Source organism: Apteryx rowi, unplaced genomic scaffold (assembly GCF_003343035.1).
Source record: "Apteryx rowi isolate R43461 unplaced genomic scaffold, aptRow1 scaffold_90, whole genome shotgun sequence".
In the NCBI taxonomy this organism is placed as follows: domain Eukaryota; kingdom Metazoa; phylum Chordata; class Aves; order Apterygiformes; family Apterygidae; genus Apteryx; species Apteryx rowi.
In genome coordinates, this window is record NW_020451205.1 from 1,617,491 (window position 1) to 1,641,277 (window position 23,787).

Consider the following 23,787-nt stretch of genomic DNA (forward strand, 5'->3'; position numbering starts at 1 on the left):
AATGTGAATTGCAATTTCTTTCCTTACTAGTGTACTACAGCAAGCAAAATACACACTGATGCATTGTTGGGTTTTTTTATAAGACAGATTTCTAGCAATCTGAAAAACCATTTAGCCACACTGGAACTTTAAGCATTATCCTGCTTCACTTCATTATAACTTAATAATATAGTGGCTTGAACTGAACATTTGTAAGATTGATCATGTTACTAGAGAGCCTGCAATACGGGTATAACGTGTAGTGCTTTAATATGTGAAGGCTCTTTTGCAGTGAGGAATACTTTTCATAACTAAGTGACTTAGCAGCTTCCAAAACAGAGGGACACTTTGTGCTAATTACTGAGTATTTACATTAGCAGTGCCAAACCCATGCATTGAAAATTGTGAGCTCAGAGCCCAGAAAATTTATGAAATGAACTTAAAAGTCATGAAGAAACCAGAAGATAGCACAGGATCTTTCTTGCCTTAGGGTGTGCTCCCCTGCGTTTTCAAACCTTTTGCCACAAACATGAAGTCTAGAAGGGGGTTTTTTGCTTGTTTGTTTTTGTTTTATTTTGTTTTTTGAATTGGTGCTGGCTTTCTCATGTAATTACACAACTCTAGGAGCTGGGGCCTGAAGGAGGTACTGTGCAACTTGCCAGAAAATAACTAGATTTGGCAACACGGGGCAGACACATACATCATTATTCCAAGGAAGCCGAGACCTGGTTGTGTCAATAACATCCAGAGCCCAACTGTATTATTTTTAGTTGCCTTTTAAACACCAGGGGGCCAGAGCAGAAAGGAGGTGGGATAAGGCGACGGGAGAGCCACGAAGTCGGCGTTCGAAGCGCTAGCCCGCTGCCGAGCGGGAGGCGGCGCAGGGCGCAGGCGAGGGGCCGCGTGCAGGCTGCGCGCGGGAGCCTCGGCGGTGCCCATGCGGGAGCCTCGGCGGTGCCCGCGCGGGAGCAGGGGCTCAGAGACGCCAGCGGTACCTGGGCAGGGGCGCTGAACAGCAGTTCTGCCTAGAGACGCGTCGTAAAGCACAGCTGAGCGTGCTGTCGGTCCGTGCGCGCTTTTAATCGAACGGTGATGCGTGCCTGTCCGGTTAGCACAACGCTGCGTGGCAGCCAAAGGAGAAGTTCATTTTCAGCCCTCAAACCTACGGCAAGGGTAGTTTGGAAGATAAGTGGTGGAACGGGGACAATAATTTTGTTAAAGAAGTGGATTTTTGGAAAAGGTGCATTGATTTCTTTTCATCGCCTTCCTATGTTTTCCTGTTTGTGCTTCTAAGGTACTAGCTCTTCTCGGGACATAAAATAAATTATTATGCAGAAAAAATATTCTTACGGTTCTTTGAGCCTGCCTGGAAGTAGGAGTAGAGACCTACTGAGATGTTACGACAGCAGATTCAAGGGCCAGGAGAGAGCAAAGAGGCATTTGAACTACTAGACACATGAGCAAGACCTGGCAAACATTAAGTTTTAAGAATTCATGATTTTAAGATGCTCAAGAGAAAAACAAAAATGATAAATGCTAATAGGCTTTTCTGTCTTTCCTTCTTTCTCATTCTATCAGGAGAAAACAAATACCCCCCCCCCCAAAAAAAAAACCCTAAGAGAAAATGCACATTTTCCACAAGATTATAACATGTAAACAGACATGTCATTAAAATTTCACATTGAGCAAGCATTAGATATGGGGAGTGTAAAGTCATCCAAGATAGCAGAAGTTTATCAGGAAATCCAGCTATTAAAATTTCCATAGTTGTATAACTATCCCGTTATCTTTGCTGGTATTGGGTCATGGATAAACAATTAATTTAATATTGTCTGTAATCTTTTTATACTGTGTATGAATGCACAAATTTTAAAAATGAATCTGCTTTTAAGTGGAATTTGTACAGTCAGTAAACTGTAATTGGTGACTGTCTCGTAAGCACCAGAGCCTTTTGTCCTAAAGCAGCATGCTTATGTTAAGGTATTTTCTTATGCAGTCAAGCTGCTTTTGAGATAAAAACTAAACCCCCCCAAAACGAAAACAATTGGGTGCTGTTCACGGCTGCTTTTTCTGCTGACCATAGGGGCCTTAGAGGCTTGTCCCGGTGCGAATCGCTATGTTAGCRCTGATGCGGGGAGGAGGCTGACCCCCACGGCGCTTTGCGTGCGGTTCGGGAGCCCCTGGAGCTGTGCCCGAGCCCTGGTGCGGAGGCCTCCGCGGAGCGCGAGGGTCGTCCCCGTGCAGCGCCGCAGGGCTTCCGGAAACGCAGTCAGCACAGTGAACCGCCTGTTCGAAACAAGCTTTCAGAAGCACTTCTGCAATTTGTTTAAAAATTATTCTGGAGGATGTTCATCCCGCTAAGCAACAAGTTTGTCTGAACTACGACAGAAGGCACATTCTGGAAGGAAAATTAAATGTGCTCAATATACTTGGAACACATTCGTTTCAAAATTAACGTCACACAAAGAAGTGCGTGCACGTCCACGATGTGATTTATAGAAAGGAGGTTATGATCAAATGAACTCATGGCGGAAAATGAAATTTTATTAACTGAAGTTTTTAAAACCTGCAAACATGAGGGTAGGGAAATAACTAAATTATATTTAGTAATGAAAATAATTTGATGACCTAATTAGAATAGAAAATCCCAGTGGAAACTCCAGTTCCACTCACCTTACATACCTCACAGGACTCTACGAGGAAGTTTGACATTATTTATTTTTGGGATGTGGTTGGGAAAGAGAGTTGTCCCTGTGCACCAAGCATTTTTCAAGAGCAGAATTTTTAATTACATTGGCCTTTTTATGAAAAGGATTATTGGCTTCCAGTCATATACACCATTTAACTACAACTTTTCAGCTTATTTCAAGAGCACGAGCTATCAGAAATTTGCAGAGAAATCCAGAAAATAGTTTTATTATCAGTATTAAATACACAAACTTGTATGTCAATGGTACAATATTTTTAGGCCAAATTTTTAGCATGTTCATAATGGCAAAGTCAATCTACCTTTAAAAGACAAGTGTGTGCAAAAACAATGGCGCAAAAGCAATAATCGACCCTACCCTTCTCATGTGCGTTTCTTTCAAGATAGTACCATAGTGGTTAATAATTCTTACATTTATTGTATGATAATGCCTGGAAGTCTATGTTGGTTTTGGAAAACCTGGACAATTTAGTTCTGTGACTGGTCAAGTGAAGTTGGAAAGTATATATTGAAATGTGATAGCAGGAATACTCCTAGATAATGCCATTCCTTTTCTATTTTTATAAAAAAATCTGCCTAACACCTAGAAAATTCCCATATGGCAGAAATACTTTGATGTGTAACGCTGGAATACTGAAACTTGTTCTTGCTGAATCAATAGCAAGATCAGGCTTCTGCTGTGTGTTTTTACAATGTGCTGCTTAAATCAAGGCCAAGCTGGAACCGCGCCGTTCCTGCGGCAGCCTTCCCTGAGCGTACGGTGTTCTGGAAAGGGGAGCTCATCAGCTGGATGCGCTGAAGCTCTTTGGAGTGATATTTAAACAGCTCTTCAATATGGAGATAACACTGTGCAAGTCTCCTGAGATGGCTTTTACAGTACACTTCAATTACTGAATCTGTTACCTATTAACTATCCATTGCAAGCAAGCAGGAATGCTGCTTTTTCAGTGTGCCTTAAAAAGGGAACAACATCTGCTTATTTCCCCTTTGTTGACTACAGGCTGAAAAATCCCATAGCACAACTTCTTCTTTCAAGTTGATTAGTTTATATACTGAACCACCAAACTGTGTAAACTGAGTTAATAATAACATACAATGAGATAACAGGGCAGTAGCTTGATTTTGTTTTGTTTTTTCTTCAGTTCAAGTGGTACAACTTTCGTTTGGCAGCCATATGGGCTCCAAGTTTTTTCCAGGAACTCCTTGGTTAGGCAATGTTTTGGAAAACAGTATTGCTCCTTCTGTTGAAGGAAAAAATTCAACATTGCATGGAAGATGGTTCATGATTCATGGTAACAGTCAACACAAATAATGTCGGAAAACTACCGTTCTGCCATTTTTAAGCTTTACCCCTTAGCAAGCATTAAACTTGCTGGAAGTAGAACCTTATTGACACAGTAGAAGGAAAGGTTCTTAAAATGTTTTGCTAGGAATTGCACAGCAGTTGTGTCCTGCTGGTTCCTGTGTGTCTCAGCCTGGCCCTGGCTGTTCAGAGCAACGTTTGACGGGCCGGCCGCACTGGTAGAGCACAAGCTGGCCTCTACTTCATTCCAGTGACTAAAATCTGTGTCCTCCATGTACTGTAAGTGACCCAAATGTTATTTCAAATATGGAAAAGCTTCCTCACTTGCTACTTCTTCACATGGCATACTGCTACTATTAATGTTATGTACAATTCCACTGCTGCAGAGGTATAGCGCAGGGCATTAAGTAGATCTTAAACTACACATGGACTTTTCTGGGTCACATCCCATTCAAATGTGCCAAATATGCCTGTACAATTTGTAGATCTACCACTGATACAGACACTTTGCAAAATCTCCCTGATGATGACAATTCTTAAACCTTGGCAGTGTTTCCTTTTACAACTGCAAATATTGCAAATGCATTGACCCTTCAGTCTGGCCCCCATGGTGCTATGAAAGCTACAAACCTATAAAAAAGACTTCTCTTGCTTCAGAAAGGCGTCAGTTAGGTTATAGGGATCAGTGGCTACCAGAAAGAAATGAAATCAAGCACTGAAAGGGATCAGAAGGAAATGGTTCACCTTCTGGTTCATCATGGTTCATCTTCTAAATATATCTGAAAATTAATCATATTTTTTAGGCTTACAAGAGTTGTCAAGTAAATCCATAGTTATTATTTGCTACCTGTGGCTTTTATAAAGCAAGTTTCCTGATTATGCATAAATTCTGCTTTCCTGCCCATTGGGTTTTAATTCCATCCCCACTTCACTTACACTTCTTGATTTTTGGCTTACCAAACACTTCTCCTCTGCCTGCTGAATCTGCCTGTGCCTTTTTTTCCTGGGATGCAATCCAGCAATTGAAAGCCAATTCTCTGTAGCCAGCATTTCTGCTCGTGGATTCTCGTGGTGGTCCTTTCTGCTTTGTCTGATGCTGAGCAAACACTGGATAGGATCTTGTCTAGAGSAGGATTAATTTGGATTCTTGGAACAAACTTGACTTCCTCTATCCTATGTTTCCTAAAGAGAAAGGAAGGATGCAATTCCCTGTCCAGTTCTGCAGCAGCCTGTCTTGGCCCCAACACTGGCCTCAGGCTCTTTCATTGGAAAGGCACATAATGTGCTCTCCTGTGAAGTGATATAAAGACTGTGTAAGCCCAACTAAGATAAAAGAAAGAAAAAGTGAAGTTTGTATCTAATTTGCTTAGGTGTTGTTAATGGGGAACAGCAATGAGAAAAGTCACAGACGTATTGGGTTTACAGCTGATGTGTCTTTAACGGATTTTCTCCCAGGAGTTTTTCAGTTACTTTTCAACCAATGCAAACTTTTAGCATCTGCAGCATCCCATGGTGCAAAAAATTCCAGCTCACTATATGGAGAAGTATAGTTTTGAATCTGCCATATGCTGGTTTTACTAGATGCTCCCTCATTCCTCTTTCAAAAGATCCAGAGTGTAGTCATTCCCCCTTTGCTCTTTCCATGCCATTTGTGATTCCTAGATCTTTGTAGCACGTTCCTGCAGCTTTTCCAGGCTGAGGTCCCCTGGTCTATATAAGTGTTCCTTCTACAGAAGCAGTTCCATGAATTTCATCATCAGCTGCCTTACAAATGGGGCAAGAGTGGGATTGCTTGAGATTTGGACTGTAACAAAATCCCAGCCAAGGCTTTGAGTTTCCGTACAAAGCTCTTTATATGAGATTCATAGACGCTTACACTGTTAAAACCTTTGATGTAAAGCTGTTCCAGTTCAGGGTAATGGCTATTATTTTATTTTCTTAATTAAGAAGTTAGTGGAAGAATAAGTGAGAAGTGAGAATAAGTGGATAGGAAAAAGTGATATTGTCTACCAGAAAATGCGAGTCTGTTAAAATGCACAGCCCTAGTAACAGCTTAAAAACCAATTCTTTTGGAAAATTTGCAGAAAAAAAAATCAGTCCAAATGCAACGACTTCATAAAGTTAAACACTCCTGAGGATTTCATATGCTAATGCCAATTCAGCCTTAGCTACAGCTATGCACTTGTACTGTTAACCTAAATGACTGAAGAGAAAATATTGCTGCAACTTATTAACATTTCCTTGAAACCACAGTTTAATTTAAAAATATGTCCATATTCACAATCTAATTTTGCAAAGTAGCTGTATTTGTAAGGCTGGAAACTTTTTTTTCATTAAAACTATGTTACTAGGCATCTCAGTCATTGTGGTGGTTCTGGAAACTTCAGAAGTCTTTTCATAATCATAAATTACTAATACAGTTTAGTTGAAAAATGCGTGTAGCCTTAGAACTGACTACACTAATGTAAATAAATTATATTTTAAAAGATGCAAGAGACAACCATAAAAATGAAACAGCACGACTGCTAAGCATTACATTTCTTGATTTCATGGCGAATTAATAGCTCTTTTAATTTCCAATTTTTATACCGCTGAATGTGTTTTCCACTCTGAGTCCAGTGTACTGGGTATTTAAATTTATAGCGTTAATAATACATTTTAAAAGTTATCCCTTTGCTAATCCCAGCACATCTTTCTAGTGCTAAACTACTTACAGATAAGTGGGTTCTTTGCTCCTAAAACAATTGCCTGCAATTAAAATAAATTGAAGAGCAAAGGCAAAAGATGGTTAAATAATTTTGGATTATCATTTCCTTCACTGTCTTCAGGCAGCTCTGTGCCGGAGCAGTATGACAAGGAACTTGAGGAAGGACGTAACCCCAGGCCAGCTGGGGCAGCACGCTTGCCCTCCCTGGCTGGGTGAGCCCTCCTGGGGCGGGTAGAGCAGCTGCTCACTGACAGCTTGCAAACATGAGGTATCAAACACCACTGCTTGCTTGCTAATCAGTTTCTTTCAACACCTCTTCAGTCTGTCTTGTATCTTCAGAGAGCACAAACTGCTGGTCAAGTCATGCTGTTCAATGCTTTACCAACATGCTTCAAGCATAATTTGGTGATTTATGGCACAGACCTCTATTTGAAGTCCAGTGAGTGACCAAAATATAGAACAGGAAGCATCTTAGTGATGCAAGCAGTTGACATGAAAATTTGCTTGGGCAAACAACTGTTATATTCTACAATATCTTCCAAAAATCATAAATATTTAGTGTCATGAACAGAAAATACTTAAGTGCTGCTCTTGAGAAAACATCTGGCATTTCTCATTCTTACAGAGAGGTTTTTGAATGTTTGGAGCTCAGTCATCTGCTGGTGACAGGGTAGGTGTTTTCTGCCATTAGAGTCAACTTTATGAAGCCCTGACACTGCTTTGTTGAATACATCTTCTGCTATAGTCACAGAAAAACCTGCAAATTGCAGTCTACCACATGTTACCTGGAGAAAACCGGAAGAGCCTTTAGGGGATTTATGGCAAGCTTAGCTCTGTACACATGTACTTCAAATTAAAAAGCAACAACAGAAAACACATATTGTGAAAAAGTTGAAAAATTTCACTCTACTCATGCACCAGTTTTTACTTTGCAGCTAAATGTTACAGTGAGTCAGAAGCATGGTACCTAATCAGGTAGTTATGAACTGCTTGTGCTAAACATGCTTCTGCATGCAGATAAGTACCCTGTTATTGGACATTTACAGGGGAGCTAGTAAATACAGTTTTCCCAGTTCTGTGTGCAAAGTTCCCCCAGTGAATTTTCCCACATAATGAAAGTGATGACCTCCAACACCCATGTTCCCATATTTCTAAGCCATTTCAGAGTGCAATCTCCAAATGTCAGCTATTAGCATAGAAGATCCCATGATCTTGAATGGGACAAATGATGCACTGAGCTACACCTGCCATTCGTTAGCAGTGTGAAAGGACAATCGGATGCGTGTTCCCTCTTTTTGCAAAGCTGAGTCTCTCTTCTGCCTGGAGTCATAGACCTGTTTCTGTTAGGCCCCATGAGGACACAGTTTCTTCTGTGAAATATTAGCCTCACCCAAACTCAGGTGCTTGGCCTGATGATAGAAATATTCTGTATTTAGATATCAAATGCTGACACAAATTAAATTCCAGACTGATTTCACCTGTTTTCATCTCTTTTGTTTCCCAACCACCCAGAAAAGACAATATTGATCAAAACACCCTCTTTGAATATGCTGACTAGCTCAGCAGGATTGCCAGTGTGCAGAGTCCATACTGGCCTAGCTTCATTGTTCCACCATGCACTGGATATAAACGAGTAATTTTTCTATTACTCGTTTGCACAGAGCAAACACATAAAAATGTCCTACGGGAGTAGTTCAAAGGTAGTAAAATAAATGAACCTTTAGTAAGGACTTGTGCTTCTTGGAAAAGAAACACTATGAGGATATTGCAGAGTGCTGCCCTAAAACAATCACTGAGACAGGGAGAACATACATTTTGAAGGCAAAAAAGTTGCTGTGTGAGCACAAGCTGAATTACATATACCCTATCAAGTTAATCTGATTGTACCTTGAACTGTTTACAAAACAGCAAGGGAAGATACCCAAATACAACCACTTTCCATGAAAATGCTATGTAAGTTAAGCATTATGAAATATTTATTGTGGCTCTTACCAGCTTGCACAGATCCAAAGTGGTTACAGCAGGTGTCCTGGAAACCTACTCTGTCACCTGATTATGTCCATTTCTAATAACAAATATTTCAAAGAGAAGCTCCACCTATTCTGTCCTCTCAGGTCACTGTACTGCATTGCTATTGTTGGGCATAACACAGAAATTGTGCCGGGCATGTGTTAAGAGAAATGGGTATATCTGACTGCTGAAAGATACAGATCCCAAATATGTTTCTGACATCTCTTATACACATAGCTGCCTGTGTTGCCCATCCAAAAGTTTTCTTCAAGATAAATCTAAGAAAAACAACTAATTCTTTTTAATTTAAACTTGAAGCTCAGTGGATCTTAATTAGGACAGCCAGTTGAGGAGTACTGCTATTTTTTACAAGCTAGTAAAAAAGAAAATGAGAAACTATCCAGTAGGCAACTGCATTCTGGAAATTTCAGGATGTCTGCTGATGTTCTTATCTTCATTACCGATGTGATGGCATCACTCAATTAGATACAAAACTGAGCTCATAAGAGGGAACAATAAAGAGTTTTCCATATCATCCTTTATTGTGCTCACATCTGGGTCAGCACTGAATTAAAAACAAGATCATCATGTCATGGTTTTTGACAAAGGAAGCATATTGTGCACATATTATTCTGGTTATCTAATGCGAAAGGTTTGGAGTTGATGGGTTGTTTTATTCCCCACAGCCCCTACAGCTGTCTCAGAATTTTAGCACTCAGATACAACACCCAAAATTTTGACTTATTAATGTATTTGATATGAATAATGCTATCATCATACTTAAAACAAATTAAAAGAAGTCTGGAAAAGTAGTTAACCCTCATGCTTCAGGGTATAAATTAAGTCCTGGGAGAGAAAAGAGAGTTGTCTATTTTAAGATTTCTTGTACCTCTCTCTATAGAAACAGGAGAGTTTTATCAGCTCACATTTTATTAAAAAATATTTTTAGAACTAAGCATTCGTGCTTGCTACTTCTTGGATTACTCCTTCAGATAATAAGTATTATCTTGAAAGTAGAAGCTAACTGAAGGCTTACAGCCCATGATTCACTCTCTACAGCGAGACAGAAAGTTGAGAAATATTTTGCCAGCATTTCCAGAATGACTTGTGTAACCTTTGGCTCAAATAAAATGTTGTTTTTCCTGTCCCCAATTGTGTAATAAATAAAGGATCAAAAAATGAAGAAATGCAAATATTGTTATTGGTGAGAGTAATAAGACACTGAAACAGCTTCTGAGAGATCTGGTAGTTTTTTCATCTTAAAAGGTTGTTAATTACCAAGTGATGTCTACGTATAGCTTATTCTTAAATCCAGCTGCAGTCTGTTGAGCTCTCTTCAGGATTTACTGGATAAAATATGATGACCTTGACTGGGCTGGAGTTTGAGTGTATGATCTATACCAAAATGAGGTTTACATATTAACAGAATTACCACTGTGTTTCGCAACCAGTGAGAGGTAACCCTCAAAGGGAGAAATAAGAGGTAATTGGCTCTAGAAGAGGAAGGCACCATAAATTGTATTTCACTCTAAAGCAGAAAAATATCTCACCCTCCTCCATCCTCCCACCCCTTCCTCAAGGTTAAGTATTTTCTGTTAACCTCTGGAGTCAAGCACAAAAATAAATACAGCAGCTTTATCATTTTTATCAGTTGCACATGAGCTTATTCTTTCTTTTATAGTAAATATTACGGCACAGGGTCACCAGAAAGCTTGACTTTGAAAAAGTTCAGCCAACAGAAGAGATACACAAATATTGCCTTAGAGGAAAGCCCCTAAGAAAATAACTGGGAAAGAAGCCAAAATCTCTAAATTCTTCCTGGCCTATTTGTTCACAGTCTTAATTTAATTAACTCTAATGGGATTCTTATGTGATCCCAGTGCTTTTGTCTCAGCTATCTTAATCAGATAACCTTCCACATACCTATAGCCCATTTGAAAATGATTTTCTGATTAATTTTTTAAAATAAATGTGCTTAATTTATACACTAGTTACTCTACTTCACTGTCCTCTAATGAAGCCAAAAATATAACTTGTATTGAAATGATCTTGCCACTCTCTGTAACGATTTCTCTACCTGCTCTTCTGATAGAATTTTTTAATTTGGCTTGGCTTCATAAATCTTCCCATTTGGTTTTTGGATTAACTTTGCTGTTTTTCAGCACAGGATGGCATAAAATGGTGCCTATTCTTGTGTAACTGGAACTGGAGCACCTGCCAGTTTAGAGATGCTGCAGAGAGCTCTCTCTTTGTTTAAGGTTAGCCTTCAAGGACTGAGTAGGGTATATAATATGAAATTATTTGTMAGCACAAACTGAATAAGCTATATTTGCATTTTCTTCTACTAGGCAATTTGCTAATTTACATATGAATCTTACATTAAGTAAAAGTAGGTTCCTGCCTGCCAAACCCATCGTTAAGTGTTAAATCTGCTCATCTGATAGATGTCTTATTTTCCCAGGACTCCTAACATGGATATACCTGGAACATGCGGCGCTCTTGGGAAGGGCAAAGGACCAAATAAAGCTAGACACTTTCATCACCAAGGTAAGCCACAGCTGAAAATTCATCTTCCTACAGATGCTTGCCAAGGTTTCCTAGCACCTGTGCTTCTCCTTGTCTATGTTTATAACTATGACACTGCTTCACTCTTTCAGAAGCACTGTATTTTCTCTTTACCTGAGACACGCACATAGACACAACTCCACATAAGCAATGTCAAATGATCGTGTGTTAGAATTGGCTGCCCAGAGAGGGAGGGGAATCTCCATCTTTGGAGAAGGTCACCACTCGAACAGGCACGGCCCTGAGCAGCGTGGTTTGACCTTGAAGTTGGATCTAATGTTGAGCTTGGCCCATCTTTGGGTGAACCAGAGTCTACTCTGCTTAGACCAGACACCTCCAGAGCTTGTCTCCAACTGAGATTATGCTGTGATTCTCTAACAGTGGCACTTCCATATTTGTTTTCGGCAGAAGAATCTCACTTTTAGGAAATGAACTACTGTTGCTTGAATGAATGCATTTTGTTCTGGGTATTTCTACCTCTCTTTGAAATGGCTTGTCTTTGTTCTGGAAGAAAAGTGTTTCATAGGTTTTGGGGACCCCGGATTCACTGCAGGCAATTCCATGAAAATATAACATTTTAGAAAATGTATCACTGGCACAAGAGTCACAATGGTTTGTATTTGCCAAATATCAGATGAACTGTATATCTGAAAACTGCAGAGTTTTTTTGACTCTTTCCAACTCTGCATTTCAGTCCAGGTCTAAATTTTCAGTTATTAGTAGACATAACTTATTTACAGATGCTGTCTTCTAGGAATTGTACAAAAACAAACAGCCCCAGTTCCCTCTTGCCCTTGTCCTCAGATGCCTTAGTTCATATTACAAATATTTCCTTTTCTCTGAAGCACATACGGTTTTCATCCACCATTACAGTTAGTGAAGGAATTTCCCCCTCCCACTCTCATAGTGATTTTGAGTATTTGCATATGACAGTTATAAAATGTTTTGGATAAAAGCAAAAAACCCTGCTATTCTTTAGATGCTTCAAATGTTTCTGTAAAAATTGTATATTAATCTGCAAATAGAGAAAGGCCAAATGCAGTTTTTATCTTGAAATTAGGAGTGTGTGTATTTAATATAAATAATCTACTATGACAGAGAAACACAACTTTAAAGTTGATGTAGACAACCTGTGAAAAGTAAGCAAATAAATTATCTTTCATATTCTTCTGATGAGCCATTTTATTGCCAAAATTATTTCCAGAAGTTCTTCACAGAGATATWACATTTTTCTTAGTTTATGTGGTTAAAATTGAAATACTCTACAATAATTTATTCATTTCTTCATTTAATTTCTTCATTCAATTTAATTTCTTCAAAATACTTAAAAATAGACTGGCAGAATCATTATTAATGGCCTTTAAATATCAACATAGTTATATTGTCTAAATATGCAAACACATATTTTCTGGCTATTTTCAGTGCCATGTGCTGGTTAAGTGGTTAGACATTGTTTTAAGGGACTAAGAAATAAAATAATTCCATGATCATTATAGGCAGCTACCTTGTAAAACTCAAACAGCATTAGGAGTATGGCACTATRTTTTGGTTATGTTACTGTCTCTGAGGCAGCAAAAGTTGCCGTGAACAATGCTTTGGCCACAGTATCAATGGAATGAAACATTACAAATACAGAATCAAAAAACATGGAATGTTTCAGAAAGTATCACTATTTTTCCCTTTATTTTTGCTGCTGAAATCTAGTTAATATTCTGAATTGAATTTTGCACGTCAAAATTTTTCCATTCTGTAATTTCACAATGGGCAGTGCAGCTCCAGACTTCACTGGGTGAAAATTGTCACCATGTGGCAAAGATGTGTTATCAGAAGACTTACTTTCATCTTCTAAGCAGTAAGTTAAAACAGCTTGTAAACAGAGCGTATTCTTTATTATACAACAGTGAGGAGACTCCCATCTTGTTGGTTGTGGTCTTTAGCTCGCCATTTGCACAGTCTTCTGGAGCATGAGTTGCCCAGCTCCTTGAGGGAACACTGCCTGCTGCTGGCACACTGTTCTCCAAAGCCCCTCTGCTCCTGAGAAGCGTGGTAACTTTACTGTTTTGTGGAGATTTGTGGTCAGGATGGAGAAATTAGAGTTCCGGCTTTTGGCTTCTCTTCTGCCATCCATCATGAGTTCTTGAGTGGTCCAGCTCAGTAAGTGCATCCATCTATAAAATGGCCATAGGGTAGATACTAACTGCAGCACTTGAGAAAAGTGTACTTTTTCATACAAATTGTTTCAAAATCAACAGTTTCAGTATATCCTACTGCCTTCCTATATTGCTTTTCTGTGCTGGAAGAGTGTGTTGCAAAGATAAAGGATATGACAGAGAGGCTCGTACTATGCTCATCCATTGTACTTCAGATGACTTTGGGATCCGAATCCCAGTGTCTTCAGCCAAATTCACAAGCATGGTTTTACTGGTCGAAACTTTACTGGGGATCATTCATCATTTTTTTAGCATTTTCTAGTATAGCATGAGCTCCCTCATCACAATTCAGGGAACTGGCTGCATGACTGCACAGATACTTTATATTCAGTTCAGTGCTGCCTCCATCCTACATTTATACATGAGAAAAACGCTGTCTCATGTCTGATTTCTAAAACTATGTGAGGCAAAGTTGAGGCTGAGATGTGGGACCTCCAATTTCTCCAGCCTGATTTATCTGTCACCCTTATTCTAAATTTAAGATACGGATTTATGAAATGTGAAAGGAAGAATCAGAAACATTGCCAGTTAAACTAAGCACCGGAACATCTTGTGTTTATTTTTAGTTCAAAAAAGTGGATTTTCTTTTTCATATGCTGAAGTTCTGCTGTCAGAGCTCTGCTGGTAATGTGCATGTTTCTGAAAACTTTGTGAACAAGTAAATGTTAGCCATGCTTAGATAGACCTTTGGCTTGGCTTCTGACCCTTTTGTGGTTATTTTTGGCGAGAGAGTTCCACAGCATAATCAGCAGTGGGACAGAAATGGAGTCGAACTGCAGAAGGAATAGAGGAGAACAATGTTGTGTGGGTGAAAGCTCTCTCAGAGGCTTTTTCCAAAGGAAAGTCTTTCTCTTCTTTGGGCTGCGCTTCACTGTCTGTCACTGAACCCAAGCCTGTGAACTGAACCTAAGAGGCACCTTTACTGCACTGCAAACCTCCCCTTGTCAAAGCCAGGAGGTTCCCAGCATTTCTTTTAGCTTTTCCATGAATGACACTTGCCAGGATTCAGAAGGCAACGATGTGCTTCTTTTCAACATCCCAGAACTCTGCTTTGTTCACCTGAGCTAAAACATATTTGCTCAGAATCACAGATGCCTCCTGTCTTTATTAAACAGCTATTTCAGCCCACAAGGAAGATTGCAGTCCCAGAAGATCTGGAAAGAAGTTTCATGAAATGTTAGATAGGAGTAGCACAGTACAGAGAAATGTCTAATGCGCATAGCTGATCTTTGGTCCACTTACTTTTCTGTCTCTGGGAGAATAATATCTGTACATAAACACTGTGTTGCACTCCTTGCCAGCCGCAAATGCTCTCCTTAAGAAGAATTCATCATGAGCCTCCTGAACTAGAGAGATTTTGAACATAGATGTTTATGGTGGAATTCATCTCCTCTAACTTGAGATATCTGTCATGTACACATGAACTCTGAGCTCTTTGTCCAGGTTGTTCTTACTGGCAGAGGTACCTTTATGGTATAATTCCTCTTCTCCTGAAGTCTGAAATATTGAATGAGTTGCCCCTTAGGAGTGCCAGTTTCTCCCCTGTTTCCAAAGGGAGTCTAGACAGCTACTTCAGATGTTGACCTCTATTTGTCAGCATCTCAATAAGGAGCAGATGCATGGGCTTTCGTTGTGGAGCTATACCAGCTGTTACTGGCAAAATTAAAGACAACCAAGAATTTAACTTCAACGGGGAATTTAACTTTCTTTTAAATTCAGAGGTCTGTTATAGCCCTGTAGGCTATATATTAAAAAAATCTTTCATGTCAGAAAAAGCATTATCATATGTGGACATGAAATGCTCATTACTTGAGTGTCTGAAAAAAAAATTCCAGTATAGCTTTTTGTGATATATTTCCAGTATAACCAAATGTATCTAGTCTTTATTTCATGGCTTAACTTACATATTATTTTTACATAATTGCACAGATTGGCTAAACTTACTCTGTTTCAGGGAGAAAAGATGCAAGTTCATTAGCTGTAATGAAATCTTCTTTGTCCCTGAAATCCCCTGAAAAACAAGAATTTTTTCACTTTTCAGAAAAGCAACTCTTCCATCATTGCTTGTTTAATATTAGATGTTCCAAATTTAGCTGCAAATCTACAATCCTGTAATTGTCTTTGAAAATTATGTTAGTGAACCTACTTTTTAATGTGACTATACTGTATTTTCTCTTATTTCTTTAATCATAATTTTTATTCAGTAATTCAGCCCAACTTTTGATGTTAACTGGTAACACCTCTGACAATATAAAGCCTGATCTACAAATTTTTTCAGTTCTTTACTATTTTATTAGTATTCAGAGCTACCCATTTTCACTCTTTCAATGCAAGAGACATTTTATAGATTGGTTAACAAAAGCCTCTCAGCTATGAAGAAATTGCCATGCTGTTGCTGAGAATGTGGTTAAAGGAAATTAATTTCAGATAAAATGGAGGTTTAAATACTGAGACCTGTAGTTTTCTGCATCTTATCTGATCCAGCACTGGGCAAATATCACTCATAAATGACATAGCTTTGAGTTTCTTCACTACCTCCATCATTTTATATCTTGAGACTTAATCACATTTATATTGTAATTTTATTAGAAAAGGCTGAAGTCCAGTTTTTGTTAAAGGAATGAAGGTGATAAATATTCCTTGTTGTTTATTAGCATAAATATATCCGCTTCTGACACATTTATGGGAGATGTGAGAGGAAAGTGGAATAAAGACATCCAGATAAATTTTTAATATATAGTTTCATACAATAAACACAATACAAAATAAACTGCAATAGCAACTCTATAATAAGGCTTGTGAAATACTCTGTTACATTCCCACTCTGTAACTCCATGATGCAACAGGTTTTTACTGAAGAAAAACATTTTCATCACTTTGAAAGTAATATAATGTCAGGTCATGCTATTCATTAACCAGTTGCCAAATCCACAAATCGTTGTATGGCTTTCAGCAGAGAAAGCTTACATTGTGGGGTGCTATTGAAATGATTAAGGAAGGTTTCTTACAGCCAACTATTCGCAATGATTTCATTAGAAAAAAAGAATGGAAAAAGGCAGTTAACTTTTCTGGATAATTTCCCGTTGAGACTGGAACCATGTTGGCCATATTTCCTGGTATATATTTCCTGATAACAGCAAATTTAGTGACAGATTTTGAAATTAAAATGTTGAATCTGAACTTCATTCTCTACTAAGAGGAAATCTCCATCCCCATTGCAGGTTTTTCTGCATGTGCCCATGTAAAGGATAGATATTTGGGGATTGACACTATGGAGCAGCACAACGTGCTCTTCACTTTGACACCAAATGGGAAGGCTTTTCATGGAGAACATTCATTGTCTGCCCTTTTTCGCCCACACCTCCTAAGCCTGTGGTCATGAACACCTAACCTACAGCACACTATAAACAGTACAGTGTTTTTCTGCCTTTCTCTGTTTTAATGCCTTTATTTCCCATGGCATGAGCAACACTGGGGGGTCTCCCAGAATGTGGTCTGAAAACTATATGCTAGTAATTACCGGTCTTAAGCTGACTGAAGGCAATCCAGCCCCCTGGGAATGGACTGCATGGAATGGAGCTCCAACCAGAAACTTTCATCTGGCTGTCTCTAGGGTAACACTTGTGAGAGGGGACGTGGTTTTATCATATGGCTTGCAGCTGTCGATTTATTCTGTACAACTAGGGATTTAGAGTGAATAATCCTATTAGCCTAATGTCAAATCATACCAATGTGGGAACTAGGGGACTGGAAAAGTAACAAGAAAAATGCTGGACCCTTGTTTAATTATTTACCTGATCTTATCTGCTTTTCATCCATGGGTCTCCAAGCAGTTCACAAAATATGCCAGCATTTCTACCTCCATTTCCATGTGTCCCCATGGCAAAACAGTGGTATGCATAGATGCAAAACACAGGATTTCTGAGTCCCGGGCAGCTATCTTATCTGCAACAGTATTGTGAAAAGATCTTTCTAGTCAGAGTCTTTTCAATTTTCTCAGTATTTGGTAGTACATACAGATTTTTTTGCTTATTTTAAACACAGATGTCGCATTAAATTAGAGTAAGAATAAATAAAATTAAGACAGTAGAGTTCCCATATAAAAGAAAAAACAAACAAAAGGGCATTGTTTTATCTTTAAAACTGTTTGCTTCTCCCCTCCTTCCTCCCTCCTGAACTTAAAATATCCAGCTATAATTAAATATCCTCCTTTTAAATTATGGAACTATATCCACAGGATTAGAGAGGCCAAGAGGCAAAGCCGGGATGGGACAACATAGCCTTCTTTGAGCCCTGCAGTGGGAACCGCAATGACATTGCCTTTGCTCCAATCCCTTCAGACAGTTTCCCAGCAGGATACTGAGCTGTCTGTACACATCGGGCTGCACAGCTAGAGTCTGTATGCTAAAGTAATTTTAATATATTCTATAAATTTTACATATATTTAAAAACATATATACAATTAAAGAGGTCTTGGTAGTATGGATCATTTTCGGTGTTCACCACGTAGGACCTTCTTTTATGCCCCATATGCACTGTCCACTTCCTTCTTGATCTTCCTTGCATTCCCCACTTTCTCAAACCATCCTTTTCTGTTGCTCTTGTAAAGAGGAAGGATTACACAAGCATCTCTGTGACTCTTGTACATCAAGGACTCTGACAGAGCTTCTGCCTTCTCTCCTGTGCAAGAAGGAGCCGGTTCCTGGCAGTGTTCTCTGCTCCCTCATGCTTTGAGGTAGGAACCCTGGGCCTCCTCGTTAGCCTGATAGCCATGTGAAAGGGGATTTCCCTYGTTGGTGCTCACTGCTGTTTTCTGACAGGGGAGGCAGAGCACAGACCTCAGGCAGCAGATTTTCCCCATTTGACCTGTCAGAGGGAGAAAGCTCGCACAATTGGGTCTGGAGTCAGGCTACCACTTAGGATCTGTAACATGTATTAGTCTTTCCCTCAAGTGGCWGGCTGGAATCAGATTACTTATTAGAAATGTATAATTTAAATAACAGTATGGTTTCTCTCCATGGACTGTACAGTTCTTACTGTTCTCATGACTTTAGATCCTGCTGATGCACCTAAATTAGGTATGAGTTGTAAATGATCTAACTGTAGCTCATTACCTCTTCCCCCTTCTAGACAGAGACTTATCAGACTTCAGAAGAGAACAGGAAAGGCCTTGGTAAAATTACAGCATTCCAGCAATTCACCAAGTAAACTAAAGGCAGAGTGGGGACCAATGTATGCTGCATCCTCTTTTGGGGCAGGAAAGCTCTCCTGCCATCCAAGGAAAGAGTTCCACCAAAGTTAGCTGTGGCAAGTATCAGGCAGCTCATCCTGCTACGGTCATCCTGCTGGTCCCATGGGGCCTATTCCCTTCCAGCTCTCTCGGCAACAGGGAACTAAGCAGGACTAGCACCATATGATGGTAGGACTGAGAAATCCCTCTGATTCACTGGAAGAAGCAACAGCTACTTTCGACTCTCCTTGCTCCCCTCCCAAATATGTACAGCAGAAGGTCTGTGTGGTGGCATGACAACAGTGGAACCTCTGGAGTTACAGGTCTATACGTCATAGCTGCCCAAAACTTTCACCATGTAATACCGCTCAGGTTTAAATGCCTTTTGGCTGTAGCTGTGTTTCTGTAAGACATCAAAAAGCAGCCTGTGAGATGTTTGCAAATGTACAGATACAACCACATAGACACACTCCCATGCACGCAAACAAGTAAACAAGATGGGTGAAAATAAAAGTAGTGAACTAGAACAGAAAACTTATTTTTTCTCGCTCATAAGTGAATACCATGATGCTGATGCTGCACAAGGCAAGTGATAGGGTTTTGGTTTTTTTTTTCCTCAGGAAGGTTAGGAACTCCTTTCATTGCAGTAAGAGGTTAAGAAACATTTCTATATGGCAGGCTTCAAAGTATTCCAGCTCCAGGTTCTAAGGCAGACCTGGGAGCCTGTTATACTCTGTTGTACAGCCTTTGTTTGAGAAAGTATCCTAATTTCAGAGCACACAAAGACAATCTAATTATTAATTAAAAAAAAAAAAGCATATGTTCCTGGAGGGCTCAGCCAGTATAGTATAGTTGTCCTAAAAGGATACAAACAGTGGTCTGAAAATGAAAACCTGCTATCTTTTATTAATTCTGGATCTTCTGGTCTTTTTTTCTTGTTATTTGTATGTACAAAAGGCTGGTAATGTGAGGGCAGTAACATCAATTAACAGTTTAATTGGAGTTGCAAAGATATTTTTTAATCAGAGAGACTATGGTCCAATGAAATGCAAATTAATAAGTTCCATTTCAAATTAATTCCAACTAGCAAGAAATCGTGTGGAAGATTTATTTTTCAGCATGACAAAATCCCTAAATACAAAATGTATACGAGTCTCCTTGATGGAGGAGGAAAATGAAGAGCAAATAGTAGTGCAGGTGTAAAATCAGAGTAATTGCAATGAAATCAAATTACTGCTCGTTTACAAAGTGTAGCTCAAAACAGAATTTGCCCTGAAGTGCTTTCCTCCTTGGCCATTTATCATGTGCTTTGAAACCAATAGATGGAATATGGAGTGGGCTGAAGTGGTAGTTCAAAAAACGTATGGCAACGAGATAAAATTGAAGCAGCATGTTGTGGAGACCTGCACTAAGCACTCATACTTACAAGAACTATATATAGAGAGAAATCTCCTTCCAAAGAGATTTCTGTGGGGAGCATACAAAGTAGTGAATAGACTGTCTGAAAATAAATCCTGACACTGTAACTTGGAGAAAGAAAGAGGCTTGGAGTCAGGTGCCTTGAACCAAAATAATTCAGCAGATTCCAACAGAGAATGGCTGGATGGTTTTCCTCTGGTCGAGATACTTCATGTATCCAGGTGCTTCTTTATATTCCAGATTAATGTGYTTATTATTTATTTGTGATGATGCCTATTTTCTAGGCATCCAGATTATGTAATATAAAATACCAAGGAATGCTGAAGAGAGTCAATGTTATTATATGTTTTAGTCTATAATGCACAGTATTGCCAAGCCACAAAGACCAATCTGAAGACATAATTCTCACATCTTACACAGTAAGCTGAAGGCCATCAGATACAGCTGACTGATAAACGAAACAAGATCCAAGTGAGTCTCCCCTTCTGCAGAAGAGTCCACCGTCTGTACTGGAAAACTAAACTTCAAATGCAGAAAGTGGGGTGCTCTCAGCTGCTGTTCCTCACTGATTAGATCCCCAGCAGTGCTACATACTAGAGATTTTGTTAACACCTTAAACTGGACTCAGAAAAAGCACTGAGTGAAAATTCAGGTTTATATTTTCTAACTGTGTTATGATGGGGCTGAATTCAGAAAAATGGATGGTGAGATCAATTCTTCAGTCAGCTAGGAAATTTTAGGAGATACCTGAATGGATACAAAGCCTTTTCAGACACCAGTAATGGTCTTAATTTCTTCACATAATCTTTGTAGAATTACAAGGAAAGGAGTTATGAAAATGCTTTTAAAAACATGACATTTCACCATAAAAATATGTTATTTGGGGTATCTTTGGGCATGTTTATTGCATTTCTATATAAGTACCTCAATTGTAGTTCATTAACAATAATACTTTAGTTCTTCTCTAGGAAGGACACGTGGTTTTAGAGCACTGTTGAAGGGTTATCAAAACCCTCAATATGCCCTACTAAGACATAAGAGGAACAAAAGCAAAGACAGTAAGAAGCATGTCCATGGTCACCACCTGTGACGGAGCCATGGACAGGCTGGCTTTTCCAGCTGTGTTTTAATCAGGAAAGCTTTATTTGCACGTTAGGGCTGGGGGACAGCTGAGCACACCCCCGAGGCACAGATCTGGCAAAAGCAGGGGTGCCTGAAGTTGCCCTAAATATTGCCAAAGTCTGCATGTGCTGGAAGAGTGAATCACCAACCTCCAGTAAAAATTTGAACAGAAATGGAGGGGATGATGCAGCTCTGCACTTTCTGCTGTGTTGGGATAGTTTTGTTTTCTCTCCTCAAGCTTTTATTAGTTGTCTGCTCTGAGGCTGAACACCCATTCATCATTTTATTATTTTGTAAAATCACTGAATCTCAACATAAAGCCTTCTGAGCTTTAAAGGGTCCAAAGTTAGCATGTGTGGAGGACAGAGGCAGGCCAGTCAATCAATCAACAAAAGTTAATCTGGTTTCTAACGTGTGGCCTGCAGATCAATTTCTTGTGTGAGCTGAGCCCCAGTATTGACTGAGCAGGGGAGACAGTTGATGGATCTAAAAATTCTACAAATTAAATGATTTAAATTAGTATGGCAAGTGTTAAATCAATAGAAGGCAGAGCAAGAGGTGATGTGTACTACTGTTTATCCTAAAATTAAATCGGGGCAGCTGTTGAACAGTGCCATTTTTCATATATTTGTAGCTTTCCAAGCCGCATTCTGTCCTGTTCCAGTTCTTGTATTGTTTTATATTCATTGATTTTGAACTGAATTATAATCAGTGTGATTAAGGATGATGGTTTCAAGGATTTTTAGTAGGTGACAGAGAAAAAGCAAGAAGAAGTAATTTGAGTTTTGTGACTCAGTCCATGAAAAATTACCACAGTTAGTGCCTCTTTGGGGAATATCAGCAGAGTGGCACTCAATGGTCTTGAAGAAGTCTTCACTGAGAATTTTTCAGTGTTTGAGCACGGGCTCACAGACCAGGCTAAAGCATTTTATTCAGTCAGGGTGCACGTGTAAAAGAGCTCTTTTAGGGGAACACAAGGATTTGGTTTCTACTGTGATTGATCTAAATCCTTAAATCTACTCTTAAAATTAAAAAAAAAAAAAAAAGAAAGGTAGTATTTTATTATTCTGACATATAAGCATGAAAGCAGAGATGTCTTCCAGCTCTGGCCAGTTTTTGGTTGCAGCACAGCATACCTTTCAGTAACCAGAAACAATAATTGGAACAACAGTTGAAAAAATGTTACGTTTCCTGACTCTCACTCACAGCTGTGAGGCTCTCACAAAATACATCTGCTGCCCCACCTAATGTCGTATTTGCATTCATGTTTCCTTCGAAATAATTTAAGCGATGAAAACYGTTGTTTTGGGGGCTGCGAACCAGGGTAGTACTCTACCGGAGGGTTGAGCTGACCTGGTGTTTGGTGATGCTGAATGTTCTGATCACTCCTAACAAAATGACTGTTTCATAATAATATTTGTGACTTTGCTACTCTTTCCTTTTCCAAAAACAACTATTACTCTTGTACTTGAAGTTACACAACAAAAAAGGGACAGAACAGCTGGAAAGCAACGACTAGCAAATTGTAATCAAGCAGCGAGCAGAGGCGTGGGCTCAACCAGCAGCCGTCGTGGAGGCACCAGGTAGAGGAGAGGGTGCGAACAGCCTCCGAGCCCAGGGCAGGGACTTGGGGATCCCTCAGTTTATGACAGGGACTGTGTTTTCTGTCATAGATTGTATTTGTAGCTCGCAACAAAACGGGAAGCAAGAAAAACAACCTGGTTAAATACGAAGGTGCTGCAAGAAATACTGGCCAGTGAAGACTCTCCGTCTCCTCTTTCCTGTTTTCCTCTAAGGCACTATATTCTGGGCTGGGTGGGCTCCTGATTTCACCCTGCATCCTGGTTTCTAATAGTTCACTGGGATCTCATGAAAAACACGTGGACAAATGAGTGAAAAAGGCCCTGGATAATACATTAAATAGCATCTTTCACCCATTCTTTTCCCTCCTAAATAAATGATCCTTCTCTTCAATAGCTGAAAGTAAACTGTCTTCTTGAAAGAGTCACAGCTTAATTTAGCAGATAACTCTGCATTGTTTCAGCTGCTACGATATTTTCTAAATTCATCCTAGAGATATGATATTGTTTCATCTCACCCATCTGTTTTCTTAAGAGGGACCAAAGTAGCTTAGCTGAAGAGAAGCAATTTAAAGAATGAAAGCCATTATATATATGTGTGTGTGTGTGTTATTTTTGTATGTAGATATATGTATACACACACATAACAGCTGTCATATATACACAGGCACATATATATACACATACAGATGTATATTTATATGTGCACTGTAGTTCACCTTGGTCTAGGTAACCATATGCACTGGGCTCATTTTCTAGGAAGGCATTGACTATAACTGCTGAAATAATTTGAGTGAAATTCTTTGCTGAATCCTACTATTGCTGTTGTAACGCTAACTTTAAACGATGTGAAAGCTTTTAAGATTAGTAAAAAGTTCCAGACTCTCTCTTCAGGGAAACTTACTGTGTTTATGGCTGCACCATTGTGGTTATTGCTATATTACAGGTACTACAT